A 12484-nucleotide genomic window follows, 5' to 3' on the forward strand; every position below is an offset into this window, starting at 1 on the left:
ACCTATGCCCACAATATCAAGAGACCTGTCATCACCAAGACGCACAGAACCAGGAATAGTGCGGTATGCATGAAACCACTCTCTGCAGGGTGTCACATGGAAGGATGCACCCGAATCCAAAAGCCAACACTGTGCATACATAGAGTGAGTGTCAGTCATCTGTGAGGCATCACATGAAGAGGCTACAAGAATATAATCTCCATCAGAGTCCTCGGGCTGCATAACATTAATTTCCTCAATCTTAACACTGGACTTTGCAGGTACAATACTGCGATCAGAGGACTTCTCCTGCACTTTCTCTTTCCCCTTTTCTTTGCTCCTTTCATGGCGCAATTCATGACATTGTGGCCTAATGTGGCCCTTTTTCCCACAATGATGGCATGTAACATTTGCATTCCTGCCATGGGATTTACTGCGTGATTTCCCACGAGACTTGGAGCGGGATCTCTGAGAATCCCGTCCACAGCCACTGCCACCACTGCCATTCTTTGCATTTCCATCATTCCTACCTCTAACTATCAATGCATGAGAGACACATGAGGCATCCAAATTCTTTCTGTTTATCTTTTCCTGAAGAAGAGCACTCTCAACATCAGATAGCTCAAGTGTAGTAGCTGAAGCACACAAAGCAGTATGAAAGATATCCCAAGAGTCATTAAGAGTGCCAAGCAAGAATAAGGGAGTCACATCCTCCTTAAAATCAATGCCCTCCGAAACCAAATGTTTTAGGATAGCATGGAACTGGCTCAAATGAGCAGACATAGTCACATTCTCCTTCATGCGGAGATCCATAAGCTGTTTTAACCAGTACATCTGGGAAGCAGGACTTTTCTTGTCATACAAGTTCTTGATTTTCTCCCAAAGATCCCATGCACTCTGTGGTTCCTCAACTACATTGTAGTGTACCTATTCTGTGAGAGACAATATGATAGTGGACTTGCACAATTCATCAATCTCAAGCCATTGCTCATTAGTCATCGTTGTGGGCTGCTAGCAGCCCACTCAATCTCAGTGGTTTAACCTATGATTTCTGCACCAACACTTGCTATATTTGGCTTTTCTAATAGCCATAGTTCGTACCATCCAACTTAGTGATGTTGAATATAGCATTATCAGTGGAAGAACTAGCCATAATGCAACCTAGAAACAGTGCAGACTGTCAAAATTGCTTGCTGTATACTGCTGTAAACAGCCCAAAATGCCACCAAATCAATACAAACGAGCAAGGTACAAGTGATCAATGCTGCTGTCCACCAAGTACTAGTGAAAGTACATCAAATGAAAGTGATTCACCATGATAAATGCATGTCAGTCCAAAGCAAAGGCTTGCTCTAATAACCTATAGCAGTAGGTAAAAGAGAGCTAACAGTGAACAAATGAAGATCCAAAGTCAATCAATGATGACTGCCAAATCCAAAACCGGCATCAAGCGGGCATAGCATAGGCATATGACAGCTAAAATACATGAACCAACACCCAAGTATGTCAAAGAAGTCGGTGTCTGCTCAATGAAGACGGATCCAAATCAACCATAAGCATCCAAGACGGACCATGTAGCATCAATCAAGCATCAATGCTCACAGAAGGCATGTAACTGCACCAGTGAGTATCCAAGACCGTACATCAACCGAGCAGGAAGAGCATGTAAGCGGTCAAGCATCTCTGATAGCATCCAAGTACATTATGTACGAACCCAAGTCAATCTCTGACAAGCCAATAATCATCCAAAAGAGGCTCCAAAGTATCCAAGTACAAGCCCAACTGAAGCTCCAAGTGGCAAAGAAATTCAAACAATGTATGTAGCATGAATCTCTAACATATGCTCCAAAGCATGTACCAACGGGTCAAGCATAGACCATAGGTATAACCAATGTCACAAAAGCATACCACAGTAGACCAAAGTCGATCAAAGGCCACTTGATATGGAGCTCAATCGAAGCTCAATAGGCATTCCGGAACCATCCCATACATTTGCCAACCTCCATTTGCATCCAAATAGTCATAGGCATCACCCGGGAGGCACCCGAGACCAATAGGCAATAGATAAAGTGAGTCAAATAGCTTCAGCCCTGGTGTATTATAGCAGTAAAATCACTACTAAAGTGAGCATAAACAGGGCCAAAATCAGCACCAAATCAATGGCATATCATATGCATAGCTTCCCATAACATCTGGGCATGATTCGGGTATCAAATGGCATCAACAACTAGTGCCAACCAAGCATAAACATCTAATGCTAATGTAACACTGTCTGTAAATGTCCGTGGACTGTTATGATAGTCCTAGAACTGAGGTAAATCAGTCCAAATCCAATGCCAAGTGATCAAACCTTCAATGCCAAGCTCCAAGCATGTTCCGATGCATCAAATGAAGCCTTTATGAAGTGCCAATGGCCTGGAGAAGTTGGAGATGAAGCCACGTTTTTGTTACTGCTGAAAATAGACCTGGATATGGCGCAAGCTGAAAATGGGAGCTTGGGGCTCCACAAAGTCAAGGCAAAGGGGTTTGGAAGGTAGAGGGACTCAAGGGGATCCCAATGAAGCCTTCAAGAAAGGCAGATGATTGATAGAAGCAGCCCATACTCCATAAATGAGAGATGGCTATGGCTGCCCTGCTCTTTAAACCCTGTGAACTGAAGGAAAACAATGAAAAGAAGCTCCAATACCTATGGATGAATGCCCTGAGGTTGCCCAAGAAGGCCCAATGCGTGCCCGAGAAAGGATGAGACCGACCGGAAGCTCGAAGGTATGGCTATGGCTGCCAAGAGTGAAGACCAATGGTGTAGGGATTCGAATGAATGCTGAAGGAGTGCCCAACCACGCTCAAGACCTCAAAGAGCCAAGCTCTGATACTAGTTGAAAGGTGAGAAGGATCGAACAAGAGAGCACGGAGGCGGGATGGAGCAAGAGCAAGATAGAGAGAGACACCAAATGTGGGAACTCCAACAGTCACAATGTGTGACCGGCCTTCCCTTTATTCAAATGTCACTGAAAGAATAAAGAATGAAGTGACAGTGATGGGCGCCCGTCGCCTGCAGTGTGCAGGTGCGGGTACTGTCAGTGTAGTAATACACGGGCGGCTAGGCGGAGGCGCCTTTACCCCAACAAGAGATACAAGACCGGTTTGTCGAACAAGACTCAATAAAAGAAATAGGGTGTTGTATCCTAGACTCTTACATAAGGTGTTGTATCCAAATCCCTTCTGTGGAGGTAATGGAAGATGCCATGTATTCAGCTTCAATTGATCGGCAGAGCTATTAATTTCTATTGTTTATTTTTCCATGATATGGCACCTCCAACAAGAGTGTAAATGTATCCAGTTGTTGACTTGTGGGAGTCAAGGTTGCTTCCCCATAGTCTGCATCAGCCAAGCCACTAAGAATGAGCTGATGAACTTCAAAGCAAGAATAGGAGAGGCAAAAATCCTTTGTAGCTTGAAGATAGCACAACAAAACCAATGAAGAGCCCACCAGTGAGGAACACCTAGATCATGCATGAAATATGATAGAAATCTAGCTGCAAAGCATATATCCGATCTGGTAAAGTGACCAAGTATTGGATACTTCCCATAACATTGGCGTAAAGAATTGTCTACATGAAGCTTTCCTCCTGTACTGAAGAAGGAAACATATCAAAAGTAAGTTTGACACTTAGCGCCAAGGGAATGGGCACCCCTTTTGTTATGGGGATATATTTTAAGCTCTCTTAAAAATATTATTCTACTCTCTTAGATAATTTGGGGATGCTTGGATTATCTTTACGTCAAGCCAAATCATGTTAATATCATGGGTGATGCCATTATAAATATTAATACATTTGGTATACATTGACGTATGGTTGGGGCCTCCAATGTTCGTTTACAGGTTAGTTTGTGTGGAAGGGTAATTCCTGGGCTACGTATGCTTGGCAAACATGTGTGTGGTTATGGGTTGTACACTTATGAAATATTTGTTTACCAATTTATTGTTGGTTATTTTATAGGTGAAGAGGATTCAGAAGACCGAGGAGAATTTGCACATTATTATTATTTGCAACACATTTTTGTAAACAAGCTTTGTATATACATGTGCTAGCTTGTGCCCATTTTGATTTATTTTGGAAAGCCTTGGTTTATCAAGCTTAGACTTGAACTTTAATATTTTTCTAAAGCGTGATTTAACCCTAGCCTCGATTTGTGGACACTCTATTTTGAGCATAGGACAGTGTCATGGTGGTAAAAACACCTTTTTGTATTTTTGGAGGCTATGGCCTATTTTAGAATAAAGTATTACATAAATACTCGTGTGGGGAGAGGGCACACACATGAGGGGGAATGATTGCACCCAATGTTTGAGTCATGATCTTGAGCTTAGTATTTTATTTGTTATTCACTCAAATATTGAATATGTTGAATTTTGTGGTCTTTTGATGAGTTATTCGGTTTGAATAATCTTTTTCTTGCAAGTTTCTATTTTCTCTGTTTTCCTAGAATTGGATCCGTGTCAATGGTATTAGAGGCAAGATTTGAAAGCTCAAAGGCTTAATTCAAAGGTTTGAAGAGTTGCAATCTTTTAACCAAAGGGCAAAAGACCAAGATATAAAGGAGGTGGCAAACCACTCTGCGAAAACCACCAAAACTACTCTTCTTCTTGAAAAATGGTTTTCCTAAATTCATAGCATCTCTTTGATCTAACCATATTGATGAAATTAGCTTATGAAGGAGGTTTGAGCTCAATCTTCAAATTGCTAAACCACTTCCAATAGGAGGAAATCCGTTAATGGAGGGAGGAAAAAATTCTATGATAGTTTGTAGGGTGAATTACTTTTGGAATTTCTTTGAGTATTAGCAATTGGAGAAAGCCCAATTGTGAAGTGGAGACATAAGGGGAAAATAATTACTTTTTCTCTTTCTCCGTGGCGGCGACAACCGAAACGGCCCGATTTTCTTCATTCTCCATGGATTACGTTGCATGGGGTCTTCATAGTAGTGAGAAGTTGTTGTTTTCTTTTCAACAATTTTGTAAGCTTTACAATTGCTTAATGTTATAAGCTTTAAAACAAAAAGTAAAAGCCTAATTAAATAACCTTAAACAAAAACTTATAGTATTTGCAAGTTTATATAACCTTATCTTTAAGAGCTTTCAAGGGTCCCAACTCAAAGGGAAATCTCAAATTTTCAGGTTTGCAAAAAATTTACAGAAAATTATAGAAAGTTCTACATTTCTTTTTTGAAAAATTGGAAGCCTCTTACAACAAAAATTTTGGGCATCAAAGGGCATTTAAAATTGGAATTTTTTGGAAGGTGTTTTCTTTCATCACAATCAAGCTTTGATAGGATTTTGAAGTCGCTTTAAAAATCTTGCCAAAGTCGACTGAAACTCAAGCTTCTTGGCCATGCTCAGATTTTATTTGGAATTGGAGTAAAAAGACGGTGTCAAGATCAACCATTTGACGACTTCAAACCCGAATTCAACACCGTTCAAGAGCTAAGTTTCTTGTCTTTATTTATTTGGAATTGGAGTAAAACGACGGTGTCAAGATCAACCATTTGATGACTTCAAACCCGAATTCAACACGGTTCAAGAGCTAAGTTTCTCGTCTTTATTTATTTATATGCATCATAAAATTATAATTTATTTATTTTCAATGGCCAATCTACTTGCACAACCCACTATGCAAGAGCAAATTTTTACACTTCAAGAGCAAATTGCAAGTGAGCATGAACTTCGATGCAAGCTAGAGCATCAAGTGAAGCATTCTAAGCACAAGTGTGACTCTTTCAACTCTGATGAGGAGGAAAGTGATTATATTAGGCGCACTATCAAATGTACTTTTCGTGCTTAGAGTTCCCAGAAAGATTCATGGATTAGCCAAAAGGTGTTCACTTTCCAGAACTATGTGATGGCAAGAAATATGCACGAGTACTTATAGCATGACTTAGCCAATTGGATTGTTATTTTTAAGAAATATGCACGAGTACTTATAGCATTGCTTAGCCAATTGGATTATTATTTTTCAAGCAAAAAATTCTTAGAAAATAACAAGATTAAGTGTGCTTGTAATCACTTGATTGAAAGTGCTACTTTACGGTGGAATGTCATTAAGCAAGGTAAACATTAACCTTCAACATATGGAAAGAATTCTGGAAACTCTTATAAAGAAGCACTTTCTACCTTCTCAATACAAGGTTAAAGTGCATCAACGATGGGACACTTTACACCAGGTCGAGAAAGAGAATGTCCAAGCCTATATATCAACAAATTCTAGGACATCCTATTACAGATTCAAGTGATTGAAAAAAGTCAAGGAAAAAGAGCAATGAAAGAAATTCATTGCTAGACTTAAGCCTACTTTTAGGACTAACGTCAATATGTTTCATCCCCATGGTCTTAGTTGTGCTATGGCTCTCACTTTAAATTCTGAACATAAAACATCTATTTCTAGAGATTCTAGGATGGAGGAAAAGTCTTTTATGAAGTCTTCTAAACCATCTTTTCCTTCAAGTGCTTTTGATAAATCCAGAATGCACAAGGGTAAAGATATAGTCAGGGGATTCTCAGAAAGACAACAACAATAAACCCTCTAATGGTTAGCCAAAGAATCAAATCGTTAAGTGTTTTAGATATCACAAGGAAGGACACCTCGTGCTAGTCTATCCTGAGAAGAAGAAGAACTCCACATCTTTGGCTAGTCTCAACGTTATTGAAGAAGATGACGATGATTCTTTCAAGCAAGGGGATAATTTTGATCTTGATTATTCAGATGAAGGTAAGCTTTAGACTAATGCTTTATTGAGAATTTAGAGAAAAATTAAAAGAAAATCAATTTCTATGATGATGGTAGCTTGCATGACTTCATTTCTGAAAAAGCATTGAAAGCACTTAACCTAGATGCATCGTACTCTAATTACAAAGTAAAAGCTTCATTTTAAGGTACTAAGTACAATTGCACTAAAGAGGTTAAGGATTTAGAATTGAAAATGGATTTACTAGAAGAAAAGAGAACATTCCTAGTGGCTCCTTTGCAAGGTGTGGATGTTATCTTAGGTATGCCATGGAGACATGAGCATAATCCCCAAATTTGTCTCATGATCTTTTCATCTCTAAGTTCTTTAAGTGCTATAAAGAGGTTAAGGATTTAGAATTGAAAATGGATTTACTAGAAGAAAAGAGAACATTCCTAGTGGCTCCTTTGCAAGGTGTGGATGTTATCTTAGGTATGCCATGGAGACATGAGCATAATCCCCAAATTTGTCTCATGATCTTTTCATCTCTAAGTTCTTTAAGTGCTATATGGATGACTTACCTCATAGCTTACCCAAATCTCGTCCAGAAGAGCATAGAATTGAAATAATTATTGGTAGCTCACCGCCATTCAAATCTCCTTATCAAGTCAACATGCTTGAGAAAAAAGAGTTCTAGAGGCAAGTTGAAGTGATAAGACCCAGTAGTTCTCCATTTGGTGCTAGAGTTCTTCTCGTTAAAAAGAAGAATGGAACATATCAAATGTGTATCGATTATCATGCACAAAACAAGATTACTGTCAAGAATCGATATCTGATACCTTGAGTGGATGACTTGCTAGATAAGCTCAAGGGAGCTCAAGTCTTTACCAAGATTGACCTGAAAGTCCGGTTATCATTAGGTCCAAATGGATGAAGGGGCTTTCTTCAAAGCTGCCTTTAGAACCCAAACTAGTCTTATAAGTTTTTAGTTATGCCATTCGGTTTGATTAATGCTCCGGCTACTTTCAAGAATAATGAATAGAATATTCTTGAAATATCAAAATTTTGTTGTAGTGTTTTTTTATGATATTTTAGTTTTCAGTAAGAATCATGAGCACGAACAACATTTAGAAAAGGTGTTCTCACTTCTTCAAGAGAATCAGCTCTAATTCTGAAAAGAGCAAATCCTTACAAGAGGAAATTGAATACCTAAGGCACATTATTTCTGTTGATGGTATTTAAGTAGACCCCAAAAAGATTGAAAGCATTGCTAATTGTACTAGACCGCATGATATTCACGAACTCCGATCTTTTCTTGGATTATGATTAGACTAGTAGACAGGATCATTCCTTCTCTGAGCTTAAGAAAGCATTGACTCATGCACCAGTCCTTACACGACCAGATTTTCAATGACCATTCTTTGTTGTAGCTACTGATGTACGTGGACATGGCTTTGGTGCAATTCTTATGCAAGATGGACATCCCATTGCTTATGAAAGTCATAAGCTTAAACCAACAAAAAGAAATTATAATACATACGATAAGGAATTAGCTATTGTTGTTCATGCTTTAAGACATTAGAAACATTATTTAATTGGATCTGAAATCTTAATCAAGACAGACCAACAAAACATTTTTCATTTCTTGACCCAGCCATTGATCTCTAATAGACATATAAAATGGGCTTCATTTATCTAGAGCTTTCAACCCATGATTCAATATATCAACCAGGAAAATAAAATATTATGGTAGATGATTTAAGTAGACGTCCAAGTGTTTACAACATTTATGTCATTCAAAGTGAACCATTGAGTCCTATTAGAGAATCCTATGATATGGACCCAAATTTTGTTGAGGTTTGGACTAAACTTAGAGACAATAATTGGAACCCTATTGTTGATTATTCATGTCATGATGGTTATCTTTTCTTCCAAAAGAGATTGTGTATTACATAATCCTTTAGATAATTCATATTGGAGGAAATGCATCAACCACCATACATGGCTCATCGAGGTGTTTCAGCTACTCTACAATTAGTCTCTAGAGATTTCTTTTTGACTTATCTCAAACAAGATGTAGCAAAATTTGTGTGGCTGAATGTTCTATTTGTTAAAAAAGTAAAAGCTACAAAGGTAAGACCCAAGGACTTCTTACTCCTCTAGGAATCCCTAATGATACTTGGGCACAAATATCTATAAATCTCATTATAGGTTTGCCTACTACATCAAGTCATAAAGATATGATTTAGATTATAGTTGACCATTTATAAGTAAGCAAGCATATATTTATACCTTGTAAGAAAAATTTGACTTCTCAACAAGCCACGATTATGTTTATCAAACAAATATTTGTACATCATGGATTGCCAAAAGTCATTGTTTCTGATAGAGACTCAAGATTCTGCATTAATTTTTTGATCACTCTTTAAGATAGATTTTTTCATAGCTTTCCATCCGAAAATGAATGGATAAACCGAGGTTACTATAATAGTACTATCTTGGATCTACTTAGAGCCTATGTTGCCCAACAACCTAATTCATGGGATGACTACATTCATCTTCTCTTGTTTGCTTACAATAATACTCTTCATTCGGCTACTACTACTGGTCGAGCATCTTTCAAAATTGTGTATGGAAAACCTTTTCCTATTTTGAAAACTAGACTTTCTCATAAAATTGAAGCTACTGATCAATTCAGTATTGATTTTAGTAGCATTTTGAATGATGTAAAACACTATATTGCTCATGCTCAAAAAATAATATGTTAAAAAATCAACCCGTAATGTAAAGCTATATCTTTTAAATTTGGAGATTATGTACTTTTTAGAGTTGAGAAGCGTCAACTTAAGAGTGTTGAGAAATTTTCAGCTGTTAAGCTTGCCCCAAGATTTTATGGACCTTTTAATGTGATTCACAAAATTAATGATGTTGCTTACAGACTTGAATTACCTTCTCATCGGTAGATTCATAACTCATTTCATGTGAATTACTTAAAACCTTTGAGGGGATCACTTCCCACTTATCCTGTGTATGAGGAACCACCTCTTATTGAGAGTGAGGAAGAAGTTTTACTTCCAGATACTATCATTGATCATCAAATTACATCAACTCGTATTGGAAATCAATATATTAAATATTTGGGGACTTTCCAAAATCATCCTCGTGGAAGACGCAAGATGGGTGCTTGAGAAATACTTACATACCTTCCCTGAGATCCTCCGTTTGTTTCAACAAGCCCGCAATTGAGGGCAATTACAAACTCAAGCAAGAGGGAATGTTATGGGAATATATTTTAAGCTCTCTTGAAAATATTATTCTACCCTCTTAGATAATTCAAGGACGCCTGGATTATCTTTGCATCAACCAAATCATGTTAACATCATAGGTGATGCCATTATAAATATTAATACATTTGGTATACATTGACGTATGGTTATGGCCTCCAATGTTTGTTACAGTTTAGTTTGTATGGAAGGGTAATTCTTGGGTTACTTATGCCTATAGGCAAACATGTGTATGGTTATGGTCTGTATACTTATGAAATATTTGTTTACCAATTTATTGTTGGTTATTTTATAGGTGAAGAGGATTCAAAAGATCGAGGAGAATTTGCACATTATTATTATTTGGCACACATTTTTGTAAACTATACATGCGTTAGCTTGTACACATTTTGATTTATTTTGGAAAGCCTTGGTTTATCAAGCTTAAAATTGAACTTTAATATTTTTATAAAGCATTATATAATTTAACCCTAGCCTCAATTTATGGACACTCTATTTTGAGCATAAGAGAGTGTAGTGCAAGTAAAGGCACTTTTTTGTATTTTTGGAGGCTATGGCCTATTTTGGAATAAAGTATTACGTAAATACTCATGTGTGGGGAGAGGCCACACACATGAGGAGGGATGATTGCACCCAATGTTTGACTCGTGATCTTGAGCTAAGTATTTTATTAGTTATTTTCTTAAATCTTGAATATGTTGAATTTGTGGTCTTTTGATGAGTTATTTGGTTTGAATAATATTTTTCTTGCACGTTCCTATTTTTTATATATTTCCTAGAATTGGATCTGTGTCACCTTTACAGGTTGCCATGTTATACTTGTTGTGCGAACAATCTCCTCAATAAACTTAGATTGAGAGAGGTAGATTAGGCCTAGTGGTTCATCCCTAATGAATTTAATGCCAAGATAATAGGAAATGGGCCCGCATCATCAATAATAAGAAAATCTTGGGAAATCTCATTTTTGGCAACAATGAGAACATGCTCTCTGCTCTACAAGGAAGGATATCATCTACATAGATACCTAAGAACAAAAGATGGTACTAGTGTGCCTAGTATAAATGTTCAGCTCAAATTAGAGCCTTAAGTATACATGGGTAAACATGAATTGATACAACTTCATGTACCATTGGTGAGGAGACTACTTCAAAGCCCATAATAAAGGGCTTTGTGAAGATGTTAAACCTTATGCGAGGAGGACTGAGATTGATAAGGGGGGTGTGACATCTAGTTGATGAAGATAATGATCATGATGGGTTACAACAACAACAATAAGGAGAAATGATGTCATACCTGAAACAGGCAGGAAGGTTTCCTCATAGTTGAGACTAGGGAATTGAGAGAAAGCTCGTGCTACAAGTCAAGCTTTGTAGCATTCCACAAACCCATTTGGTTTAAATTTGCGCTTTAAAGCCCATTCGCAACAAGTGATTGTCAACATCGAGAGAATCAAGATAAGTGTCATCTAGTGGATGACCAATAGCAACAAGGTTAAGCTCCACATAAACATCTTGGAGGGAACGATAGTGCCTTGGTGGATGGGTGGAGGAGCTTGGTTGTAAGGCGAGACAGAGGGTTGTGCTTGGCTAGATAAAATTGGAGCATTGTGTGGTGGAGATGCTAGCATGCACCCATCAAAAGCAAGGGGTGGTGTAAAGGGTGAGTCAGCACACACATGGAAAGTGTCTAAAGAAACATTGGGTTCCATATGATAGGATGTAGAGGAGGTAAATCTATATGTGAGTGAGTGTTGGGGATTTAATATGTGGCCTCCATGCGATGGTGATCAAAGATTATGCAAGGCTCAGCTACTTGGAGCGATAGACTCATGAAAAGGTGGGTCTCAAAGTTTATGCGAATATGGCACTAAGAGGTTGATGGGCTCCATGAAAAGGCTGCATGTAGAAGTTGTCGAGAGATGAGCAGATGGGAGACCTGATGAGGATATGCCTAATTGCTATAGAAGAGGTAAAATATGGGTGATGAAAGGGAGTCAGATTAGAGCTTATGGGACCATGTTGTGGAAGAGACACCTGGGGATATTGTTACTGAGGGACACCCAAAGAAGGAGCAATGCAGAATTGGGAGAAAGATTATCCTCTTCCCAAGAAAGAGGTTCACATTATTCTCTTCCGAAATAAGAGTTTCAGAAGCTTGAACTTTGTATGAATTGTGAGCTGATTGAGAGATTTCGTCACCTATAATGAGAGCTAAGGTTACACTTCTACTAAAAAAGATATACTTAAAAAGAAAGTTAGGAGAATATAGCATGTAGGCTTTAACTCCAAACATGCCTCCATAGCCAACAAAAAAAGTCTAAGTAGCTTTAGGATCTATTCTGCCATACCTTTCTAAAGGTATGAATGAATAGGCTAGAGACCAAAACTCCCAAGATGAGTGAGACCAAACCAAGAAGAATCTGGTGTTTTGTTAGGGTAGTGGTAAACAACCTATTCTATGTTGAAGCTTGAGGATCCAAGCTCCCACGGAGATGGTGA

This window comes from Cibotium barometz, chromosome 45 (assembly GCF_041138505.1).
Source record: "Cibotium barometz isolate CiBa-2024 chromosome 45, ASM4113850v1, whole genome shotgun sequence".
NCBI lineage: Eukaryota > Viridiplantae > Streptophyta > Polypodiopsida > Cyatheales > Cibotiaceae > Cibotium > Cibotium barometz.